At 47.6% G+C, this 26,254-nt stretch overlaps 1 long non-coding RNA gene and 2 pseudogenes across 1 annotated transcript; all 3 read left to right on the top strand.

Moving 5' to 3' along the window:
* Positions 1–3,297: 3,297 nt before the first annotated feature.
* On the top strand, positions 3,298–4,326 carry LOC123409389 (annotated as a pseudogene).
* A 1,189-nt stretch (positions 4,327–5,515) lies between these two features.
* On the top strand, positions 5,516–6,197 carry LOC123409687. The gene is made up of 3 exons (XR_006612887.1): positions 5,516–5,623; positions 5,700–5,841; positions 5,942–6,197. It is a non-coding gene; the product is annotated as an uncharacterized LOC123409687 (long non-coding RNA).
* Positions 6,198–25,702: 19,505 nt separating this feature from the next.
* Positions 25,703–26,031, top strand: LOC123409388 (annotated as a pseudogene).
* The last annotated feature ends 223 nt before the right edge of the window (positions 26,032–26,254 follow it).

The raw sequence follows: 26,254 nt of genomic DNA, 5'->3' as shown, positions 1-26,254 counted from the left end.
CTCGCAAAATTTGTTTACAATTAAAAGAGGACGGCGGTGAGCCCGCGTGGCGCACTGTCTCAGCGTGTCCGTCGATCCATAACCGCCCTCGCGAACACCGGTGATGAGGTCAAGGGCATTGTTGTATTTGGATTCAATAATCCCAGTAAACATCACAAAATTTAATAGAACTATTGAACAATTTTGAATACCCAAAAGATTGAAAATGTTTCAGTATTAAAAGAATGTCTCTATGTATATCTGTTTCTCCACAATATTTAAAAAGAACCTAAGGTTTTACCTTAAACTATGTTATCTCCCACCACCCCTTCATCCAAACTCCCAACCTTCACCTATTTGTTTTCCCTTTATCATCCCCTTTTCAGTTTCATAAAAAAAAGTAACCCAATAAACCAAATCAATATATGGTATAGCAATGAATTCACGGTCCATAAATGGAAATTTTCTTATAGTAAAACCTTGACATGTATGACATCCTTGATAATCCAATAATGACAATAAATTCACGTCCCAAAAGCAAATGGATATGAAATCTTTTATATTTTGGACCTCATGTGATATGTGGCCTCATCACCTAGTTAAGATACATTACTACACTTGCACTTTGTAGTCCGAACATAGGAAAAATTGACAAGTAGGCTCGACACATAGACAAAATTGTTGATGTGTCTTCCGGTCACCTCCAACCAAAGGACAATGACCTTGTAATTTGGTCATGACGAGTTAAGAATAAGATCATCAACAATGCCAGTAAGCTTAATGACCATTTTTGTAATAAGATTATGACCTTATGGTCATGATATTATGGAGTATGGACCCTCGCAGACTCTCGATGACTTATTTTTTAAATTTGGTCATAGATCTATGAACAATTAAAACCCTGTCACTTTTTTTTCATAAATGAGTGTTTTTCTTGTAGTGTCGGTACCACCAAGATTCCTATATCCTTCTCACCGAGCATACAAAAGTTGCCACATTTCGTACAAGTCAGAGTCATCGAGATTCCCTTCGGTTTCACCAAGTTGGGTAAGAATTTTGTAACGGTTGGATTATTGAAGATGCCTATATATACCCATCCACAAGCTCTCATTCATAGAGGAAGCACTCGAAAACACATACACTTGGCGTATCCATTTTTCCGAGAGAAAGCCACCGCGTCATGTGTTGAGATCAAGATATTCCAATCAAATCATTTGAAACTTGATATCTAGCCTCCCCAAGTTTTTTTCAATCAATCAATCTCTTCTATCCATGTCAAATCTATGAGAGAGTGATTGAGTGTTGAGGAGACTAACTTTTGAAGCACAAGAGCAAGGAGTTCATCGTTCTACCGCATCTATTACCTTTTGGAGGGTGGTGTGTCCTAGATTGGTTAGGTGTCGCTTCGGAGCCTTCTATTTTCTGTTTTGGAGTTGAACCAAGAAGTTTGTAAGGTCAAGGAGATCGCCTAATTCGTGAGGATCTACCTCGAGTGAGGCTAGTCCTTCATGACGTAAGTCATGATGGAGTAGAAAAGGTTGATTCTCCATGGACCCTTCGTGGTTTGAGCCCTCCGTGGATTCGCGCTGTCATTACGCTGTGTGGGTTGAAGTCTCCATCAACGTGGACATACGATAGCACCACCTATTGGAACCATGCCAATAGTCATCATGTCAACCTTTGCGTTTGATATTCCTATCCCTACCCTCTATTTACATATGCATGTCATTGCTATCCTCTGCTATACTCTTAGACTTGCCTGTGTAGGGTGTGCTTGACTTACAACAATTGTTACAACTTGCCCACAACTAAAATTTGTAAAAGGCTAAGTTTTTATTGGTCAACTAGTCTAATCACCCCCTACACACACTACTAGGAAAAGGGCTATAGATGATATAGACACTAATGGCGCACCACACAAGTAGTGCGCCACTACTATATAGTAGTGGCGCACCATGTGCAGGTATGCCATTAGTGTGATGGACACTAATGGCGCACCACACACTCAGTGCGCCAGTACTATTTTTTTTTGCAAAACTACTAATGGCACACCAGCAGCTGGCGCATCTGTTGGTAGTGCGCCACTACTATAATTTTTTTTTGCAAAACTACTAATGGCGCACCAGAGCTGGTGTGCCATTAGTAACCAGGGTTACTAATGACGCATCTGTTGGTGGTGCGCCACTACTATTTTTTTTGCAGAACTACTAATGGCGCGCCAGAGAAGGTGCGCCATTAGTAACCAGGGTTACTAATGGCGCATATGTTGGTGGTGCGCCATTAGTAACCTGGGACCATCTAGATATTTTGGACAGCCACCTACCACACTCATTTCTTAAATTTCATGGGCACTTTTTGAATTCATGAATATTTTTTCAAATTTCATGATATTTTTTCATATTCAATATGAAAAAATATTGAATATTCATGAGGACACTCGATCTCGATCCCCCTCCATCTCGATCACTATCCCCCCTTGCCAGATCCCCCTCGCCGCCGAGCACCCCCCGCACCCTCCCCCACTCCACCGCCGCCGACGACCCCCCGCAACCTCCCCCGCTCCATCGCCGTCGAGCACCCACCGCACCCTCCCCCGCTCCACCGCCGACGACGACCCGCCGCACCCTCCCCGACCTGCTCCACCGCCGCCGCCAACCCCCCGCACACTCCCCCGCTCCACCGCCGCCGACAACCCCCCGCACCCTCCCCCGCTCCACCACCGCCGACGACCCCCCGCACCCTCCCCCGCTCCACCGCCGCCGCCGACCCCCTGCACACTCCCCCGGCCGGTCCACCGCCGCCGCCGACCCCCCGCACCCTCCCCCGGTCCACCGCCGCCGACGACCCGCCGCACCCTCCCCGGGCCACTCCACTGGCGCCGCCGACCCCCCGCACACTCCCCTGTCTCCTCGCTCGGTTCCCTCGAACGGAATCGGCCGAGCGCACCACCCACCCTCTCCCTCCCCCCGAGCGCCATTGCTATCCAAAATAAAAAATTATTACTAATGGCGCACCTCTCTGGGATGCGCCATTGCTATCCAAAAAAAAGATTACTAATGGCGCACCTCTGTGGGATGCGCCATTGCTATATAAAAAAACTACTAATGGCGCACTGCATGGGGATGCGCCATTGCTATCGAAAAAAATCTAATGGCGCACCCCTCGGGGGTGCGCCATTGCTAACCTGCACTGCTCAGCGGCGGCGGCTTTTGGTCTTCTCAGTAGAGTCACCAACCTATCCAGATCGTGCGTGCTCCGCTCCGCCCTCACGCACCTCACTGCGGCCACCTCCTCCCACCCACCGCCGCCGGCGGCGCCATGGAGGTCGACGGCGAGGAGTTCGCGGCTGGCGTGGTGATCTCCGCGAAGACCACCCTCGGGGAGGAGTTTGAGGGCTAGATCGTCTCCTTCGACCGCCCGAGCAACCTCCTCGTCATCCATATCCTTACCAAATCCAACCTTTGCTCCCCGCCCCCGTCTCCATGCCGTTTACTTCTACCTCCTGCTCTATTTCTGTGTGTTGCCTCGTTGCTTTGTTTCCATGACGGTGTAGATCACAGGAGGGCGTGGGCAGGGCGGAGAGGGGCGAGCGGCGGAACGTGAGGGTGCTCAAGGCCAACTACATCCATGAGTTCTCCGTCGTCGGCACGTACGACAACCCGCTCGACCCGGCTGGCTGTGTGCTCGACCTGGCCGCCATCCACGCTAGGGAGGAGGCCGCCCTCAGGTGCGTCATACTGCATCCCAAATCCTTTTGGTACTACTTTCTAGTCATTGCTAGTTAGGCATCAGTTGCTTATTTATCTTGTTTGTATTTGAGATGCGGTCAAGATTCAATCAATGGATTTGCTCACTCCAGCTGTAGATGCTCTAATGTGTTGTGCTTAGTTGAGTCATAGTACTGGTCAATGTGCAGCACCAGATTTGTAAGGATCATGCACACTGATCAGATACTCAGATCTCAGCAGAAAATCTCTCTAGATTTATGTATACCTATGGATACATACTAATTCCTCGAGAAAAAATGTGTATGCTGCTAAAGCATGTGGTAGGTTCCTGAACTCCTAAAATGCAGTGCAGCCGCATCTATCTTCTTTTTTTGGCAAGACAAGGCGCCATGGCCAAGGTATACAAAGAAAGACTGGTCAAACAGTGCAAGGTTCTCTCTCTTGACTCTTGCTGTTACTTGTTGCTGATAATGTTCAGTGATAATTCTGAAGTATGGATACTGTCCCTATGATCTTGATACAAGGTAATAATTACTCAAGGTGTACAAATTTACATGTGATAAGTTTTTAGGTTTTTTCTAAGAAGATAAGTGATTTTGCATGTGACTGCAGAAATTGAGCAGGGAAGGACCGGATCCGGATGGACGTGTACTTTACATGAGACGGAATGGATAGATGCAGATATGAGAGTAGATGGATGGGCATTAAATCGACGGCCCGTTCAATGGATAGCTCCAAAACCAAAGTCTCCGTCGGATGTACGGCGTGCGATGGATGTGATCACACGATGGAACAGGAGAACATTTTGCAGTAAAGCTGGAACATTAATCATTAAGGTGTGGTCGTCGAGCCGCTCCGGCGGTGCATGGACAGAGCAAGGGAGATACTTGAGGTGAGTCTACCAATATTTTTGTTGTGGGATAGTGTATTTGATTGGTGTGAGTGCTTAATTAGCTACACAGTCTATTATCTGCCAATAATAGTTGCAAATGTTGAAACATTCTCTGGACACTTTTGAGTTTTTAATGGCCTCTTCAACTAAAGGAAATTTTTGTAGGACTTCAGTTCTTAACACATAGAGGTTGTTTTATTTGTAGGATATAATATTTCCTCTTCCTCTTGTGTGCTACTCTGCACTCAGTTTCAAAGGAAATGTTCCATTAGCCTAACCTACTGGATTTCTTTTCTTTTCTTTTTGTCGATGACAATTATGGCATGCAACTAATCCCCGAAGACAATTCATGTGGTTTCCCGTGCTGTAACAAACAACCTCTTGTGCTCAGTATATGTAGGACAAAACACGTAATGGCATCCAATTTCTGTCCTGCTCATGTTTTTTCAGTTCCTATGCTCTGTTCCGCAGAGGCTCTAATTGACTTAAGAGTTAGTGAGTGAGGGCAAGCAGTTGTGTCCTACTAAAATTATGATTTGATATAAATTTTAACGCAGAGTGAAATTTGTTTACTAATCAGCTATTTTAATTTCTCGATTACACAACTACCATGCTCAATTCAAGCCTCAAATTTTGTTTTTTGGACTTCCCTTTTATCAGATAAAATCAGGAGGTCTAGTTGTTTGGACAAAAGGAGACGTTCATTTTGTTTACAGATGAAGTAGTTATCTAGAAAACATAAAACATCGTCAGAAGTCCATAGCTGATATTCAGAGAGTTCCCCTTGAAAAATGCACTGCGCCTGAACCCCAGTGGAAACACGAAAGCAACGCCGAGCCTTCAACAAATCATAATGATGATGCTCATGGTGTTTTCCGAGGGATTGATCCAAATAACCATGCTCTTACAGGATGATTAAGTATTAACTCCTTCCGGCACCCTTACCTTCTTATGCATACATCACCTTAATGTTCCACACAAAATAATGTAGAAGCACAAGAAAACTGGTTCTTCAGATTCCTCGGTATGATCCACACCCTGATAAGGCTCAATTGTTAAAACTTTACCATAATAACTTGTCCAATTGTGTCAACCTTAAGGTCCTCTGCAATTTCTTTGCTACAAAAAATACGGGAGCTAGGAGGCATTGCCATTATGCATACATTGGTGGCCTGCCTCCATCAAACTGAACCTGAGCAACGGGTTTTAGCGGCTAATCTTCTCCTTCAATTGGATATGCTGGTATCCTTCTCTATCGAAGCTAGTCTATTTCAGAATCAATCAGATCTGTACTGCAATGTTGACATCTTTTCTTTTCTTTTTGCACCAACAGCAACAACAGATAAAATCAAAAATTGGGCCAAGAGCTGCTGTTGTTGTGAGCGCGCGACAGAAAAGGAACGACGCCATAGTTGAGCTAAGAGAAAAACAGGGCAAAAAATTGGTGAACGACGCCATAGTTATAAAATAAAGAATGCATTCACCTAACCCTTTAAAACATTTTTAAAAAGAGGCTGCATGATATGAACAAAGGAATTTGGACACATTCATGAAGGTATACTGGTCTGATTATTAATTTGATGTTAAATTTTCTCCAGGTACTTGTACAGTCAAGCAAGAATGAAGTTCCAATTGGGCCTCTTCCCTGGGCGCCACTCTCCCGCTGCTCCTCTGACCCAAGTGCCAACCAAATGGAGCTCGCCAAGGTATCAACCCCACTATGCTCCCTCTCTCTCATGTTCTGCATGTCCATGCCATCAGTTACCGGGGAGTGTTGCTTATTTTCAGTATTACACCAAATTCTATGTGTCTAGTATGAGATTTGAAAAGATGAGATGAGTTGTTGTCTAATTATCAGCACATTCTTTTTCTTGTGCTGTGTATAGTATGTTTTTGAATATGTTTTATGCCTGACTCCAACTTTAGCAGCAACACTAGCAGTATGTGATGCCTGATGTGGCTTTAGTTAGTCAATTCACTGTTAACAACAAGTATTTTTGTTATTAAGATAACCACCATGACTTGATATTTGTAATCTGATTAGCTACTCCTTTGCAATTCTTTGTAGTGGCTCAAACTGTGGTAGATATAATTTATGTTGTCAAGCTTTGCCTTGAGAGAATTTGTATGCTAGGATGATTATACTCATAATCCATTCACATGGTACTGCTGCAGGCACACTTCATGGACGAGGAGGACCACCCACGACGATGAACATGTGTGACCTCACCCCCGAGCCTGACGAGCTCGACAACGACAACATCGTCAACCTTGATCTTGATGACAAGGTTGATCCCTAGCTTAGTGCTGACACCGAAGAGCAAGCCCGCCTTCTCCAGAGTTTGCAAAGGAGCTTTATGTTCAGGGCATGGTTGTTTGCACAGAGTGGCGGACACTACTTTGATCCTTTGACAGATAGTTCTTCATAATGTGATAGTGTACAGGCCTTCTTTCTGGTGACCTACTGCTGAACTACTGCACTCCTTGGCTGCTACCGACCAAAAAATTTACAAATCTGTCTACATTTTTGTTTCTATATATTTACAAATATCCTATCAATCCATTTTTAAAACATATGGGCGCGGCAACGCGCGCCTTTCATGATCTAGTATGTTTTGTAACCTATCCAAATATCTGAAAAAATTAAATAAATACCTAATATTCATACTAGTGGCGCACCACTCAGCACTTTAGTGGCGCATTTCAAAAGCACACTAGTGGCGCATCGTCATTTAGTGCGCCATTAGTAAGCCAGAGCACATGGGTAAATATGGCTCTGGGAGGCATACTAATGGCGCACCAAGAGGTGCTCCATTAGTATACCAGATACTAATGGCGCACCAGGAGCTATACTAATGGCGCACTTCTTGGTGCGCCATTAGTATACCAGATACTAATGACGCACCATGAGCAATACTAATGGCGCACTGCCTGGTGCGCCATTAGTGTACCAGATACTAATGGCGCACTTGTGGTGCGCAATTAGTAAAAATATCTAATGGCGTTATGCTAGTGGCGCACCTATAGTGCGCCATTAGTAGCCAAAATAGGTGCGCCACTAGCAGGCCTTTTCCTAGTAGTGACATACTCGTATCCTACAAGTGGTATCAGAGCCTTGGTCTCCATTGTATTGGTTTCACAACCTAGGAGAGTATGGCGCCTAGTGAGGAAAATTACCACCGTAGAGGTCCATATTTTGATGGTAGAAACTTTGCTAACTGGAAGCATCAGATGAAAATGTTGGAAATATGCCCTAGAGGCAATGATAAAGAGGTTATTATTATATTACCTTGTTCATGATAATTGTCTATTGTTCATGCTACAATTGTATTAACCGGAAATCGTAATACATATGTGAATACATAGACCATACCAAGTCCCTAGTAAGCCTCTAGTTGACTAGCTCATTGATCAATAGATGGTCATGGTTTCCTGATCGTGGCTGCTATCCTACAGACAACAGCGCCAGAAGTTGACACGTTGAAAGAGGCTGGGCTTGCGTTGGTTCTTCCCTTGAAGAGGAAAGGGTGATGCAGCACAGGAGCAGTAAGTATTTCCCTCAATTTGAGAACCAAGGTATCGATCCAGAAGGAGGGTGATGGGGTTATAATCCTAGGGTAGGGTCATAGGTCTGCCCTATAGGTCCTACCCAAGGACTACCCTTCATAGAGGACAAGGCCCTTAGACAGTTCGGACTGAACTAAGGACGCCCCCATCATCCAGTCGGTGACGATCCAGTCGGACCAAATCTAACTTACCGACTGGAATCCACTCTGTATGTCGTAAACTCCCAGGAGGGCAACGGTCATACATTTTCATACACCATAACTAGCATTTAAGGCTTACGTTACCAGTAACGCCAGCCTTTACTCGCCACTACTCCACCCCTGTCCACCGGGCCATTATGAAGGGCAGCGCACTCTATATAAGCCGCCCTTCACCACTGGTACGTGGGTTGGCACTTGCTGTAATCCCTTGTTACACTCGACACAAAGCTCCCAAGAGCACTGAGACGTAGGGCTTTTACCTGCACCATAGAGGGGCCTGAACTCATACATCCTCGTCGTAGCTAAGGCTCTGCCCATATACTTTCGTACCCCGTACTTGTACTGTCAGACTTATACCCATGACATTTGGCGCCCACCATGGGGCAGGCGTCTAAGCGACTTCCGGCGAGTTTGCGATTTCATATTTTCGTCATGTCATCCGGCGAAGATCTGTGCATGGGTCATGAGATCATCTTCAGTGCACTCTCCTTCATCGCCGATGATTCGGCATGGCTTCAGAATGCGCCCCTCAACATCGAGACGCTTCCGAGTCGCGGGGCTACGCACTTCCGTGCCAGTTCCTGCGGCATTCTTCTTCTCCAGCCATCGACCCTGGTGTCGATCTTCGCCCCCGTCACGCGCCGCAACAAGCGATCCGGTCGTTCGCGGCTCCAGCGTTGGGTGCCGCACGCCCTAGCATGACAAAACATGCCCTCTCAAGTGGCGGCGCTCGAATCGGTTGTGGTCCCGCGGTCATCCCAGTGCTTGGAGTCAGTTCTGACTAAACTACCTTCCGAGTATCAGGGTCATGGGCCTGCAGCCGAAGTACTCATGGCCGATTCCCACGAAAGTCCCCCCGGGGCTGGTCGGAACGAGCGTGAGATCGGAGAATCATCCGGCGCTCGTCGTCAGCACCTTTGTTCTTCCAGTCGACGCACTCGCCAGAGCAACGTCGAGGTGTTCCACACACCCATCCTCAACTTAGCTGCAGCCGCCAGGATCGCTGATTCTCTCCAGCCGACTGATTCGGAGGCTGGTAGAGGAATCTTGCAGATCTGTGCCTTGTTACATACGACGCAATAGCAAAACTCGGCGATCTCCAGTCGCACAACAAGATCCACAACAGTTCCGTTCAAGCGAACACACATCGGTCAATTTTCAGTCCCGGCTCTCACCAGCGACGCAGAGGAGGCAGCCGTTCCAGGGACCCGAGTCGGAATTTGCTTTCCATTCGATCTCATCCCAAAGATCGTCGCCGTTCGCGTACTCCTCCGTGGAGTGGGCTTTACGGACCCCGGCATTACGATGATCATCGTTCGGGTGGTGGCGCGCATGATCAAAGGCCTGATGGAAGAGGGTATATCACTCAGAAGAAGGTTGATAGAACCCGAGCCCACCGTGATGGTCACGATAGAGATCATCCGAGTGGAAGGAGGACCGTCGTTTCTGGTCCCGAGTGTTTCAGTCGGGCCATTCGCTCGGCTGACATCCCTCCCAACTTCCGATTGGCGACGGGAATCAGCAAATTCACATGAGAGTCCAAACCAGAAACTTGGTTAGATGACTACACAGTGGCGGTCCAGATCGGTGGTGGAGATGACCATGTCGCCATGAAACATCTCCCACTGATGCTCGATGGTTCGGCTCGAGCTTGGCTAAACCAGTTAGCTCCATCAAGCATTTACAGTTGGGCAGATCTGTCTCGAGTCTTCATCAGGACCTTCGAGGGTACGTGCAAACACCCTGCTGGTCTCACAGAGCTTCAACACTGTGTCCAGAAGCAAAACGAGCCCTTGCGCGATTTCATCTAGCACTGGACAACCGTCTACCACACGGTGGAGAATGTTACAGAACACCAAGCAGTCTGCGCCTTCAAGGCAGGCGTTCGGTACAGAGATCTATACCTGAAGTTTGGTCGGACAGGCGACATCTCCATGAGCAAGATGATGGTGATAGTCGCGCGCTATGCAAATGGCAAAGAGGAGGACCGCATACGTAGCGGCAAGCATAAGTCAGTCGCCGACGGAGATGGGAGCAGCAGTCGGAAGCAGAAACAGAAAGCCCAATCCACTCCGCAAGCAGAGGCGGCAGTCGTTACAGACGCTAAGTTCAAAGGCAAGGGGAAACCACAGTACACCCACAAGAAGAAACAGTCAGGAAATTCCATCCTAGATCAACCGTGTCCAATCCACACGAAGACGGATGAAGAAGGCAATGTCATATTGCCGAAACATACCACTCGGCAGTGTCGCCTCCTGATCCAAGGATTCGGTGAAGGACAGCCGAGGGAGAAAGACACCGAGCAAGATGATGAGGACAAGGAGGATCCGTTCCCTCAAGTCCATGCAACATTAATGATTTTTCTGATGTAGAAAGCAAAAGTCGACTGAAGCTGGTCAACAGGGAGGTAAACATGGCAACCCCATCCACACCCATGTTCCTCAAGTGGTCACAGACTGCAATCACTTTTGATCAGTCAGACCACCCAGCACACGTACCCACCCCAGGGAGGCAAGCTCTGGTCGTCGACCCGGTGGTGGAAGGAGTTAGGCTGCGCAAAGTCCTCATTGACGGCGGAAGCGGCTTGAATATCATGTACGCCGATACTATCAAGGGAATGGGCATTCCGATGTCCAGACTTAGCGAGAGCAGTATGCAATTCCATGGAGTCGTCCGAGGAACAAAGGCCAAATCACTCGGCCAGATTGCGTTGGATGTCATTTTCGACTCTGACAAGAACTTCCGCAAAGAGAAGTTAACATTCCAGGTGGTAGACATCTAGAGTGCATACCATGCCATTCTGGGTCGTCCGGCATACGTACATTTCATGGCCCGTCCATGTTACGTATATTTGAAGCTGAAGATGCCTGGTCCCAAAGGCGTGATTACTGTCACAGGCAATCGGCAGCGGGCCGAGGAGTGTCTGCAGCAGGGTCGAGAATTGCAGATCATCAGATGGCTGTACTCGAGTTGGATGAGTACAAGAAGATTGCTGACCCCGCCGACCTGATAGCACCATTCTGACAGTCGAACGCGAAGAAGAAGACAAAGCGTACAAGGTTCAGCGACCAGTATATTATGTTTCCGAAGTCCTGACTCCTCCCAAGCAGAGGTATCCCCATTATCAGAATCTTATTTATGGGATCTACATGACTACAAAGAAGGTGGCTCATTATTTCCAAGACCACTCAGTATCTGTCATATCTGATGCTCCGTTGTCGGAAATTCTCCACAATCGGGATGCATGAGGCCGAGTGGCAAAGTGGGCAATGGAGATGCTATACTGCGACATCAAGTTCGAAGCCAAGAAAGCTATAAAGTCTCAAGCTCTTGCTGACTTCATAGCAGAATGGGTAGAACAACAGCAACCCACTCACATCTACTCGGCTCATTGGACCATGTTCTTCGATGGGTCCAAGATGTTGAATGGCTCCGGTGACGGCGTAGAGCTCATATCCCCGAAAGGTGATAAACTCCAGTATGTGGTTCAGATCCATTTTGATTCTTCCAACAACGAAGCAGAGTACGAAGCTCTCCTTTACGGATTGCGCATGGCCGTCACACTCGGTGTCCATCGTCTGATGGTCTATGGCGACTCGGATCTAGTAGTTAATCAAGTAATGAAGGAGTGGGATGTAAGGAACCCCACCATGACTGCATACTGCAACGCAATAATAAAGCTCGAAAAGAAGTTCGAAGGTCTGGAACTTCACCATGTTCCCCGACTGAAAAACAAAGCAACAGATGAATTGGAAAAACTTGGATCCACACGGAGACCTGTCCCGAGTGATGTCTGCCTCGAGCACCTACACCTCCCCTCGGTAAAAGAAGGTTCTTTTACAGAGGGACCGGTGCAACCGAAGAGCTCAACAGATCATACTGAAGTCGAGGTTCCCGCTATGGTTGACCTGATCATGGAGATTCTGGCTGTCGTTCCCGAATGGACTGTGCCATTCATTCCGTACATCCTGAGGCAAGAGTTACCGGAAGACGAGGTCCAAGCTAGGCAGATCGTTCGTAGGTCAAAGTCCTTCACCGTCGTTGATGACCAGTTATACAGAGAAAGTGTTTCAGGCGTCCTTCAACGGTGTATCTCTCCTGAAGAGGGTCGGTTAATTTTGGAAGAAATTCACTCGGGAACCTGCGGCCATCATGCCTCCTAAAGGGCAATCGTCGCCAAAGCATTAAGAGATGGTTTCTTCTGGTTGCAGGCGAATGAAATGGCAAAAGATATAGTCGACCATTGCGAAGGTTGTCAGTTCTATTCAAACAAGTCCCACAAGACAACGTCCATGCTGAAGACAATTCCCCTTTCTTGGCCATTCGCCGTTTGGGGATTAGATACAGTCGGATCATTCAGAATAGGCCAAGGAGGATTCACCCATCTGCTGGTAGCAGTCGACAAGTTTACCAAGTGGATTGAATCCAAGCCAATCAAGAAGCTTGATGCCCGTACGGCCATCAAGTTCATCAGAGACATCATCGCCAGATACGGGGTTCCACACAGCATAATCACCGACAATTGCACAAACTTTGACTCGGACAGGTTCAAAGGTTTTTGCGCAGGGCAAGGTATCCGAGTGGATTTTGCATCCGTTGCGCACCCCCAAACAAACAGACAAGCGGAGCGGGCGAATGGACTCATTCTTCAACGGTTGAAGCCTCGACTCCCGCGGGAAGTTGGACAAGCCGCCGGCGCATGGGTCACTGAGCTGCCTTCGGTGCAGTGGGGCCTCCGAACAACTCCGAATAGATCGACATGACGATCCCCATTTTTCTCGTTTATGGAGCAGAGGCAGTCCTTCCAAGTGACTTGCTTCACAACTCTCCACGAGTTGAACTCTTCTCCGAAGCTGAAGCAGAGCAAGCCAAGCAAGGCAGAGTAGGCCTATTAGAAGAGGAGCGCAAGATGGCATTGATCCGTTCAACAATTTATCAACAAGATCTGCGGTGATTTCATGCGCGGCACGTCAGGAGCCGCACGTTCCAAGTAGGCGACCTAGTGCTCCGAGTGGATCTACAGATACCACACAAGTTGGCTCCCGCCTGGGAAGGACCGTTCATCATTTCTAAGGTGCTGAACAACGGAGCATATCGACTCTACAACATCGACAGGGAGACGGACGAGCCGCGAGCATGGAATGGAGATCTACTAAAGCGCTTCTACACATAACCGCCGATAGAGACAATGTAAAGAACAAATGTCATCGATGTAATACAAAGCGGATTAATTTCTTTCCGATTCAAAATTCTTCCGCGTTTGCAGACTCCGGTCTAAAAAACTAACTCCGAGTGTGCACCAAAACTCACACTCGGGGACTTAGCTGTGACACAGAGTCACCTAAGTAAACAACTTGCTCCGAGTGTGCGACAAAATTCACACTCGGAGACTTAGCTGCGACCCAGAGTCGCCTAAGTAAACAACTCGCTCCGAGTGTGCACCAAAAGTCACACTAGGGGATTTAGCTGCGACCCAGAGTCGCCTAAGTAAACAACTCGCTCCGAGTGTGCACCAAAGGTCACACTCGGGGACTTAGCTGCGACCCAGAGTCGCCTAAGTAAACAACATGCTCCGAGTGTGCGCCAAAAGTCACACTCGGAGACTTAGCTGCGACCCAGAGTCGCCTAAGTAAACAACTCGCTCCGTGTGTGCACCAAAAGTCACACTCAGGGACTTAGCTGCGACCCAGAGTCGCCTAAGTAATCAACTCGCTCCGAGTGTGCACCAAAAGTCACACTCGGGGACTTAGCTGCGACTCAGAGTCGCCTAAGTAAACAACTTGCTCTGAGTGTGCACCAAAAGTCACACTCGGAGACTTAGCTGCGACCCAGAGTCGCCTAAGTAAAAACTCGCTCCGAGTGTGCACCAAAAGCCACACTCGGGGACTTAGGTGCGACCCAGAGTCGCCTAAGTAAACAACTTGCTCCGAGTGCACACCAAAAGTCACACTCGGGGACTTAGCTACGACCCAGAGTCACCTAAGTAAACAACTTGCTCCGAGTGTGCACCAAAATTCACACTCAGGGACTTAGCTGTGACCAAGAGTCGCCTAAGTAAACAACTAACTCCGAGTGTGCACCAAAAGTCACACTCGGGGACTTAGCTGCGAACCAGAGTCGCCTAAGTAAAGAGCTTCCTCTTAGTGGGCACTCGAGTTACACTCAGAGGTTTAGCTGAGTCGCCTAAACAAAAACAACGAGCAAAACTCGTGTCAAAATAAAAACTCAGCGAAAGAAAAGCAAAAGATCCGGTTTGAATTAAAATTGAGTTCAACGATCAGTCGGTTCGGTGTGAATCAAGTTTATCCACACTGAGCCACGAATGTACCGGCCAATAGCAGTGGCCAAAGTTTAATACAAACTCCACTCGGCATACCGAGGTAAATGCGCGGTCAGCATAAAGTCAATCAAGCATCGCCGGGGCTGGCAGGCTCCACGAAGGTGTCGAGGTCGGTTCCATGTGCAATCCGAGTGGCCGTGTCGAGGAAATTCTCCATGAAGTCTTCAAATCAAAGCTTCTTGGTGTTGGCGACCTGCAACGTCTTTAGTTTGTCTTCGCGAGCTTCCTTACAATGCACTCGGACTAGAGACAGCGCCACGTCTGTGCCACACTGAGCGGCAGACTTCTTCCATGCCTGCACTCTGCTTGGAATATCCTCTAGTCGAGTCATCAACCCCTCAATCTCATTCCGGGAGTCATCTTCAGGCCACAGCTCTTTGTCAATTCGGCCAAAAACTTCTCTCAGGCGACCAATGAAAGGACCCACCATGTTAAGGCGGGAATTCAGTAGGAACATGTCCCCGTTAGCTTCATCACCGAGTGGAACATTTGGTTGCCCAAGCGACCGTTCAATTTCGGCGGTTTCAGCTTCAACGTCCCGGCAGAAATCTGCAAAGAAAAGACAAGGAGAAAATAAGCGCGGAGTGAACTCCAAAGTCAAAGAGCACTTGGCAAGCAACTTACCACCAAGTAGTGCGACCATCTCCTTCGCCCAGTCGCCGACGTCGTTCTCCTGCGCTTTGCACCGAGCGTTCATTAACTTCTGCTGGCCCATCCATTCAGATCTCTCCTTCTTCATTTTTTCTATATCAGCTAGCAGTGCCTTGTTAGTCCCCCGAGATTCCTCCAAAGATACTTCTCGTTCAGCAAGAGCCTTCTTCATGCCAACCAGATCATTCACGGCTACCTCCAAGTCGGCAGCAAGTTGAGTCTTCTCAGCCTTCAGAGCATTATAGGCCGATCCCATTTCACAAGTCTTCTGTCAAAGAGACACAAAGGGAGGATCAGCCAGGTTCAACAAGGAAAAAGTCTCGACAGATTCTTCAGACCCCTGCCGATGCAAGCGATCGACAGTGGTCTCGGGGACTACACCCAGTGGGTTCACTGAGAGTGACCCCACTGGTATGAAGCTCGAACAAGTCGGTCCCATTGAGCTCCATAGCAAACCAACAACACTATGAGATTACTCTTACTCGACCCGAGTAACACTACTCTCGGGGACTACACCCAGTGGGTGCACTGGGCGTGCCCCCACTGGTACCATTCGGGCAGATCAGCTCCGATCTGTAGAGATTATGGAAAATACATATAAAGATAACTGCCGGTGCAAGCACTCGGCAGAAGTCTCGGGGACTACACCCACTGGGTTCACTGAGAGTGAACCCACTGGAAAATTAACCTACTGTATCCGAGTATCTCGCCAAAACCCCCAGTGGGCACCAAGAGGAATGTAAACACTTACTAGCACACTTACTCGGATATCATCTAGAAGCTCCAATCTCTTCTTGAACAGGGATGCAACGGAGTCATATGCTCCTTTGGCTTCGCCCACCATCAGCTCCACTTGTACCATGGCGTCCTTGGCGGCTCCTACTTGATCTTCCGGGAGGCGTCGGGCATCATATTGAACAGTCGACGGACCCGACGTGGAAGAAGGCGCCCTAGGTATTCCGAGCTCCCTGGGCATCCCGAGCTCTTCTCCAGTCGGTTCCGCCGTGAATACCACCGTCTCAGTCGGCAGCACACTCATGGCGGGGTTGGCAGTAGGTTGGATAACCCCAAGGACAGGTGCCAAAGCTGGTTCCGACCTCCTTTAGTCATCGTCGTCCAGATGGATGACCTCCGAAGAAAGCCCGACTAAACAAAATAAAAATACAGAAAAAGATCAAGATCAAAGACAGCACTCGCGATACGGTAATACAGCTCTCGGAGTCGTGACAACGTACCTTGCTGGGACGTGGCGGCGTTATCAGTGTCCATCGGATCGTCACCCTGACGCGGCTGAGAGGTGGCGGAGGTAGCAGCTCTGTTCAGTGAAATCCATTCGACGGGTAAACATGAATTCCCAAAAGAAGAGTCCAATCTGATACTGAAGGAAGATGGAAGAGCGAAGATACTTACGCTGAGGCGACCGAAACAGCGATCATCATCCGGGGCAAAGCTTTCCGAGGTTTAGACCCGCTGGGTTTAGCCACCTTGGATGACAGATCCACGGGCTCGCCAGAAGAACCCCTGGTTCTCTTCATACTCCGAGCACTTGGGGCCACGGGAGGAGCCGACGGAACAGCGGGGTCATGACGGTGCTTGGTTCGGTGTTCTGGTGGTGAGGGTGACGAGCTCTGCTCTTCACTCTCCTCCTCCTCCTCTTCTGTTTCCTCCTCCGTCTCCCTACTGTCAGAGACGTACTCGGCACTACCCGCGCTACCCTCCATGCTGCCTTCTTCTTCCTTGACCGGATTCCCATTTGAGACTGCAGAATGCCAGTTCGTCCACTGCTGCACAAAACACAGTCGGCAACGTCAGTCAGCGAGACAAGAAAAGCAATAAAACTGAGAATTTTAAAAGCACTCGACAACATGTACTCACCTCATTCGGAGGAGGATTTTGGGCGCGGAAGGCCTTCACCCACCAAGCTCCCACGGGGTTATCACATGTGCCTGTGATGCTGCGGACCCACGCACTCACGGTCTCCTCGCTCACGTCTTCATGATGGGACCGAGTGGAATCCGAAGGCCCCTTGTAATGCCACATTGCGTGGTCTCGAGCCTGGAGCGGCTGGATGCGACGACCCAGAAAAGTCTCCAACAGGTCCATGCCGGTGACTCCCTTCCGGACGACGGCTATCAGCGCGTCGATCAAAGGCTGGATCTGGGTTTTTTCTCCCTTAGAGAGCGCTAGCTTCCTGGGAGGGCCCGGACGGTCTAAACTGAAGGGTGGTAATCCACTCGAAGCATTCGGGCAGGCAATGTCCTGGCAATAGAACCAGTACGATTGTCAGTTCCTAACCGACTAGGATAGCTGAAGGGAGGGATAACTACTTTTCGTGTTCTTCTGAAATCCTAAACCCCCGCAGAGCTGGAGGATGTGTGTCTTATCATCAGACTGGCTAAGCTTCTTAACCGTTTGAGATCTAGCGGAGAAAACATATTTGAAGAGCCCCCAGTGGAGAGGACATCCTATGAAGCACTCGCAGAGGGTGATGAATGCGGAAAGATGAGCTATCGCATTCGGCGGAAAGTGATGGAGCTGCGCCCCGAAGTAATTCATGAAACCTCGGAAGAAAGGATGGGGAGGCAGGGAGAAACCTCTGGCCACGTGGCTGAGCAGCAGAACGCGCTCCCCCTCCGTCGGCGCTGGCTCCATCTCGCCTTCCGGCAGCCTCCAAGACTAATTGACGACCATGCCGTGCTCCACCAGCTCCAGCACGTCGGTCTCCCTCACCGTGGAGGGGAGGAAGTCCCCCTGAATCCAGACCGCCGGCAACGCCCGCTGCCGCCGCTGAGTAGAGGCCGCACCCTTCTTCTTCTTCTTCGCCTCGAGCTTGCGGTCTGCCCCTTCGTCATGGCGAGGGCGACGGATCCGCAGAGGAGGAGGGGAAGGAGGTGGCTAGAGGTGTGCAGGGAGTTGTGGGGAGGCGAGATCGATGGGAGGAAGACGAGCAGCGCAACAGGAAGGTCCGCCGGGAAGGCTTTAATAGGCCTCCGACTGAGTCACCTACAGGTGGGCCCAAGATCTTATCCTCCCAACCGACTGCTGCAAGATTAGTGGAGAAGATCGCGGTGCGGTAATCGAGGAGGCGAAATCTACTCTATGGCGATGTCGTCATCACCGCTGGGCGCACGGCAACCGAAATTTGAGAATCCCGGAAAATCCGGCACTGTTCGTATGACCGGTCACGTCAAAAGATTCCGCGGAAGCAATCGTTCCCTTACGGTTCGTTTCGCTTGCATATTCACTCGGATCACTAGCCGCAAAGATAAAATGGATCGAGGCAGACAATGCTAAGATCACCTCAATATCATTCGGCTCCAAACTCCGGATATCACTTAATCGTTCCAACCCCGATCCATTCGGGGACTAATGATGGGGTTATAGTCCTAGGGTAGGGTCATAGGTCTGCCCTATAGGTCCTACCCCAGGACTACCATTCATAGAGGACAAGGCCCTTAGACAGTTCCGACTGAACTAAGGACGACCCCATCATCCAGTCGGTGACGATCCACTCGGAGCATATCTAACGTACCGACTGTAATCCACTCTGTACGTCGTAACCTCCCAGGAGGGCAACGGTCATACGTTTTCATACACCATAACTAGCATTTAAGGCTTACGTTACCAGTAACGCCAGCCTTTACTCGCCACTACTCCACCCCTGTCCACCGGGCCATTATGAAGGGCAGCGCACTCTATATAAGCCGCCCTTCACCACTGGTACAGGGGTTGGCACTTGTTGTAATCCCTTGTTACACTTGACAAAAAGCTCCCGAGAGCACTGAGACGTAGGGCTTTTACCTCCACCATAGAGGGGCCTGAACTCATACATCCTCGTCGTAGCTAAGGCTCTGCCCATATACTTTTGTACCTCATACTTCTACTGGCAGACTTATAACCACGACAGAGGGTCTCGTCAAGTCCAGAGTACCTGCGCAAACACAAACAAGCTTGCACCCAACACTTCAAAGGGGTTGTCAATCCCTTCAAGATTGTTTGCAAAGTGAGATCTGAAGGCGGAAAGTGCAACAAAGTAAAAAGTGTAAGGATGAAAATATGGTGTGGAGTAGACCCTGGGGGCCATAGTGTTCACTAGAGTCTTCTCTCAAAATAGCAAGTATTACGGTGGGTGAACAAATTACTGTCGAGCAATTGATAGAACCGCGCAAAGTCATGACGATATCTAAGGCAATGATCATGCATATAGGCATCACATCCGAGACAAGTAGACCGATACTTTCTGCATCTGCTACTATTACTACACACATCGACCACTATCCAGCATGCATCTAGTGTATTGAGTTCATGGCGAACAGAGTAACGCTTTAAGCAAGATGACATGATGTAGAGGGATAATCTCAAACCAATGATGAAAACCCCATCTTTTTACCCTTGATGGCAACAACACGATGCGTGCCTCGCTACCCCTTCTGTCAATGGGTGAGGTCACTGCACGGTATGAACCCAAAACCAAGCACTTCTCCCATTGCAAGAATCATAGATCTAGTTGGCCAGACGAAACCCACAACTTGAAGAGAATTACAAGGATATGAAATCATGCATAAGAGAGATCAGAAGAAACTCAAATAAGATTCATAGATAATATGATCATAAATCCACAATTCATCGGATCTCGACAAACACACCGCAAAGGAAGATTACATCGGATAGATCTCCATGAAGATCATGGAGAACTTTGTATTGAAGATCCAAGACAGAGAAGAAGCCATCTAGTTACTAGCTATGGACCTGTAGGTCTATGGTGAACTACTCACGCATCATCGGAGAGGTCATGTTGTTGATGGGGAAGCCCTCCGTGTCCGAATCCCCCCTCACGCAGGGCACCAGGACGTGCCCTAGATGGGATCTTGCGGAGATAGAAGCTTGCGGCGGCGGAAAAGCGAAAGACCTAGGTCAGGGGACCTCAAGGGGGCCCACAAGCCTGGATGGCGCGCCCCCCTGGCCGCGGGGTCGGGGCTTGTGGGGCCCCTGGGGCTCCCCTGCATTGGCTCCCAAGTTCTCCAATCTTCTTCCATTTCAAAAAAAATCTTTTTGGGGATTTTCTTCCATTTGGACTCCGTTTCAAAATCTCCTCTGAAAGGGGTGAAAAATATGGAAAAACAGGAACTGGCGCTTGGCACTGAGTTAATAAGTTAGCCCAAAAATATATATATAAGGCATACAAAACATCCAAAGTTTGACAAGATAATAGCATGAAACCATAAAAAATTATAGATACGTTGGAGACGTATCAATCATCCCCAAGCTTAACTCCTGCTTGTTCTCGAGTAGGGAAGTGATAAAGAATAAATTTTTGATGTGGAATGCTACCTAGCATAGTTGTCCTTTGCACTTCTTTCACGTGACATGAATGTTCAGATCCGTAAGATTCAAAACAATAGTTTTCTATTGACATGAAAACAATAATACTTCAAGCAAACTAGCAAAGTAATCATGAACTTTCAAAATAACAAGGCCAAAGAAAGTTATCCCTACAAAATCATATAGTCTGGCTATGCTCCATCATCCTCACACAACTAATGTAAATCATGCACAACCCCAAAATTGGCCAAGTAATTGTTTTTGCACTCTTCCTTTCTCAAACTTTTTATAACTATCACGCAATACATGAGCGCGAGCCATGGATATAGCACTATAGGTGGAATAGAGTGTGGTGGTGGTTGTGAGACAAAAAGGAGGAGATGGTCACATTGACTCGGTGTATCAATAGGCTATGGAGATGCCCATTAATAGATATCAATGTGAGTGAGTAGGGATTGCCACACAAGAGATGCACTAGAGCTATAAGTATGTGAAAGCTCAAGAGGAAAACTAGTGGGTGTATATTCAACTTGCTTGCTCACGAAGACCTAGGGCAATTTTGAGGAAGCCCATCATTGGCATATACAAGCCAAGTTATATAATGAAGATCCCCACTAGCATATGGTAGTGACAAAGCAAGAAGTCTCAATCATGAAGAACATGGTGCTAACATGAAGGACAAGTGTGGAAAAAGATAGTAGAATTGCCCCTTCTCTCTTTTTCTCTCTTTTTTCATTTGGGCTCTTAGGCCTCTTTTTTTCTTTTCTCTTTTTTTTGTTTTTGGGATCTTTGGCCTCTTTTTTTTCCTCACATGGGACAATGCTCTAATAATGATGATCATCACACTTTTATTTACTCACAGCTCAAAGGTCACAATGATGATGACTCTATAGGAAATGCCTCCGGCAGTGTACCGGGATGTGCAACGACCTAGCATGGCGTATGACATTGAAACATCTCGCTAGCTGTCTTACGATCATGCAATGGCAATATGAGAGTGACGACATAAGTCATGAGATGGAACGGTGGGAGTTGCATGGCAATATATCTCGGAATGGCTATGAAAATGCCATAGTAGGTAGGTATGGTGGCTGTTTTGACGAAGGAATTTGGTGGGTTTGTGCACCGGCAAGAATTGCACGGCACTAGAGAGGCTAGCAATGGTGGAAGGTGAAAGTGCATCTATACCATGGGCTCACATTAGTCATGAAGAACTCACATACTTATTGCGAAAGGTTTTATTAGTACTCGAAACAAAGTGCTAAACGCATACTCCGAGGGGAAGGGTTGGTATGTGTAAACCATCACGCGATCCCGACCTCAACACAAAGGATGACAATCAATAGATCAATTATGCTCCGACTTCCTAACATAGCAGTTCACCATACGCGCATGCTACGGGAATCACTAACTTCAACACAAGTATTTCTAGATTCACAACACCCTACTAACATAACTCTCAATATTACCGAATCCACGTCTCAAAACTAATTGAGAGGAATCGAAACTTCTCTCACTACTCAATGCACATGAAGATGGAGGTTTTTGCATCCTCTTTGGGTACCTAGCACATCTGGGACTACTTTCATAGCATAAGCCAACTACCAAATCATGCACTGCCGTGAAATAAAGATATAAGTGAAGCACAAGAACAGAAGTGTCTAGCTCACAAGATATAAGTGAAGCATAAGATCAAAAGTATCTAGCTCAAAAGATATAAGTGAAGCACTATGAGCAAAAGTATCTAGCTCAAAAGATATAAGTGAAGCACTATGAGCATTCTAGCAAAATCACGATGATGGTGACACAACAAAAAGAAAAGACTCTTAAGATACAAGACGCTCCAAGCAAAACACATATCATGTGGTGAATAAAAATATAGCTCCAAGTAATGTTACCGATGGATTGAAGATGAAAGAGGGGATGCCTTCCTGGGACATCCCCAAGCTTAGGTGTTTTGGTGTCCTTGAATTTGGCTTGGGATGCCTTGGGCATCCCCAAGCTTGAGCTCTTTCCACTCCTTATCTCTTTGTCCATGGGAACATCACCAGAAACTTGAAAACTTCACAACACAAAACATAAACAGAAACTTGTGATAGCAATAGTACAAGAAAACAAACTACCACTTCTTTTGGTACTGTAGCAAACATGATTTCTATCTTTATTGATCATGGGCTACTGTATTCTCACTTTCCCATGGCTAGTACCCCCGATACTAACCTGTCGGGACCCCGATCCAAAGCCATAGGAATCCAGCCTGTAACACATCGCATCTCTTTGCGGTCTCACACACGGTTATCCCCACGGCTGCAGCCTTACCTTAGCCGGGACCGTTTGCGCCTTTTGACACGTGTATGAAATTGTGTCGCTAGCAATCAAATGTCAAAGAACCCGGATCGACATGTCGAGTCATAAACTAAAGCGACAGTTCTGTATAGGGACATGCAGACATGACCCAGCAAAGCAGGTGTCGGTCATCGGCGAATGTAGACGAGCTGTAGCAAGCTACAAGGACTCCATTACAACGTGTGACATTTCCCAAAGGGACAGACACAACAGCTAAGAAGGACACATGCTGATCAACCAATGTGTCCGGAGCAGTAGCGAACTACCATGGCTCGATGGAATCACAAAGGGGCATTTCCCCGTAAGGAGTGCTACTAAGGCATACGACTAGGTATTCGAACCCCATACATATCAAGTACAACACACATATGCATGGCATACTGATATGTATAGATACATCGATGGCATCACAACATAACCATAAACATACAAACTTTATTTAGAAAGCTCGGAAGAGCCTCACACATAATATTACACAGACAGGGGTCTCACGACCCATCATCTCAAGACATACACACAAGTCTTACAAGCCAGCGGAAGATTAAAACTGTATGACTACAGACAGATGGAAAGATAAAGGAACATGGGCTGACTATCTACAGACCCAACCTAGGGCCAGATCGTAGCTGGGACACCAGCTACTCGTCGTCGTCAACGTCTAGATAGAACCCTCCATTAGGGTCATTAACAACCTCTGCATTAATTTATTAAGCAAACATGAGTACAAAAGTACTCAGCAAGACTTTAGGATAATCTATCTAATCATGCAATGTATCATCAAGGAATTGTGGAGTTTCATGCAGAAAGCCAGCATTTGACTCTTGGCTAGACAACTTGCATTTTTAAATAATTTTGACAACTATGTTTCTCGCACATGAGTCCACTAACACCACAAGAATACTCCATCGTGGAATCATTTCGTCTCCCTTCGGAAATGTCGTCCACAACACTCACACTTATCTTGACAATTTTATGAGTAGCCATTATAGTTATCTATGAACAACATATGCCTCCAAGTAGTCCATATCCGCGGACAGGGCTATTCGAATAGATCATAACCCTGCAGTTGTGTACTTCTTCACACACGCTCTCGCCACTTATCGCCATGTGCACGTCATGCACCTAGGAAACCTTCAAGCAGAAGCCCATCGAGGAAGTCGGCCACGACCGTTAACCACTCTAATACCTAGTCCAGGTTTATCACCTATCTGAGGGTAACCCGCACAGAAGTCCGGCCGAGGTTTCCGCCACGGCCCCAAACGATGTGCGCTGGGTTCCCAAGCTCACAATCCGGGTGCCACTTGGTACACCGTGCCACTGCCTACCGCATCATAGCCCACCTCTAAGGTCAGCCCTACGGACGGCCTCCAGCATGTCTATAAACACCAGAAACTACTTGCAACTCCTGGACCGAGTACTAAGCGATTAATAAGTCGAGAGGGTCAATTAAGTATCCCAACGTGTGGTAGTATCTAGTCTTGGATTACATACACATAACTCAGTTCCTAAGGACGGTTGCAATGAAACAACCCGTCATGTACTCCTACATAGCCTTTCACTGGTACCTTTACCAAATCAGGTTCAACACACCACCTTTACTAACTGAACACATTCTCACGATCCTGTTCATCACCCGGATGACAGACCATACTCAACTCTAAGCATAGCATGCATAGCAGGATAAGGCACATCATGGCTCAAGCATCTACCAGGTATGCTAGGTTGCAAGGTTCATCTATTTACTGTGACAAGAACAGGTCATGTAAAGGAAGTGGGTTCAACTAACGTGATAAAAGCATTTGAAGAATTTGAACCTAATGCAATAAGTAAGAGCAGGAGCGAGAACATGGGATTTATCGGGAAGATCAAAATGGTTGCTTGCCTTGTTGCTCAGCAGAGGGGTGATATCCGCCAGTCGGATAATCAGACGTATCCGGAGGGGCGGAGCCTACCAGAATAACAACAATCAATCAATATCAAACATATGCAACAAAATGATGCATGGAATGCAATGGAGCATGGTTTGAGATGACTAACAGAACCTTTTGGGTGATCTTGATTTGAAATCATAATTCAAATATCATTTGAATTATAATTTAGCAATTTTTTTTATTGATTTGACCTGATGCTGCTTCATAACTTTGTTTTTCATGCATGAAAATAGCACCATTGGATTCCTTCAATTTTTCTCATCCTTTTACATATAGTATTTGTCTAATTTGAGGTTATATTCAATTTTCTATGAATTTCTAAAGTTTTGAACTTATTCTGGAATCTATTATATTATTAAAACGATAGAAAAATAATGGCTAGGATTTACTATTCTAAAGTTATGAGAATTAAACGGTTGAGATTCATAGCATAAACCAATACACAACAGCCAGCAACGCGGACATCATATGGATTCTTTGAAGCGTGTACAAATTCAATCTGACGTGACCATGATAGATGGAATCCGTACATCATATGAATTCTATGGAAGCGTGTACAAATCTTTACCTATATATATAATAATAAAGAGGTTATTGCTTCTGTTGGAAAACCCGCCATGATGATTTTACAAAAAAGTCCTTGCTGTTTATGACATTCAACCCGCAGTCCCTTTAATTGGATCTGACAAAATGCTTCCCCCCGCTACCCGACGAAGCGGAGCGACCCACCCACCCATCCCACGGCGATGTCGACGGCAGCGTACACGGTGCTCCGTGGGTGCCGGTCCTTCATGTCCTCAGCGACGGCGGCGGCTGACGCAAGAAGCCTGCAGCGGCGGCGGCGAAGGGGGGCGGAACGGCCGCCGTGAAACCCAAGGCGGTCAAGAAGAAGGGCCCGGTCGATCCGAACAACCTCCGCGGGATCATGCGGCCGGTGCCGGCGTCCGATACCCTGAGCAAATTCGGCGGCGCCCCCAACAGCTCCTGCTCCGGCGTCCTCGAGATCGTGTGGGACTACGTCAAGGCCAACTCCCTCCAGGTAGTGCCCGTCGACGGAGTCCTAGCTGTCCGTTGATCCTATTTGTGCGGTCTCGCCTGTATTGAGGCGTGTTAATCCTTGGAATGTTGGATTGGGGTGGGGATTTCAAAGAAGTGAACCCCGTTTTGGTTGATTTAGTTGTAGATTCGTTTGTGTTACCAGCGATTAGCGACTGTATTGCCTGAGTTGATGTTGGGCTGGGGCTGGGGCTGGTGGTGGGGCGAAACGCCAATGGTGGCTTTGGGTGTAGTTTTCTTTC

This window comes from Hordeum vulgare, chromosome 7H (genome assembly GCF_904849725.1).
Source record: "Hordeum vulgare subsp. vulgare chromosome 7H, MorexV3_pseudomolecules_assembly, whole genome shotgun sequence".
In the NCBI taxonomy this organism is placed as follows: Eukaryota; Viridiplantae; Streptophyta; class Magnoliopsida; order Poales; family Poaceae; genus Hordeum; species Hordeum vulgare.
This window is presented reverse-complemented; position numbering and strand designations above follow the sequence as displayed.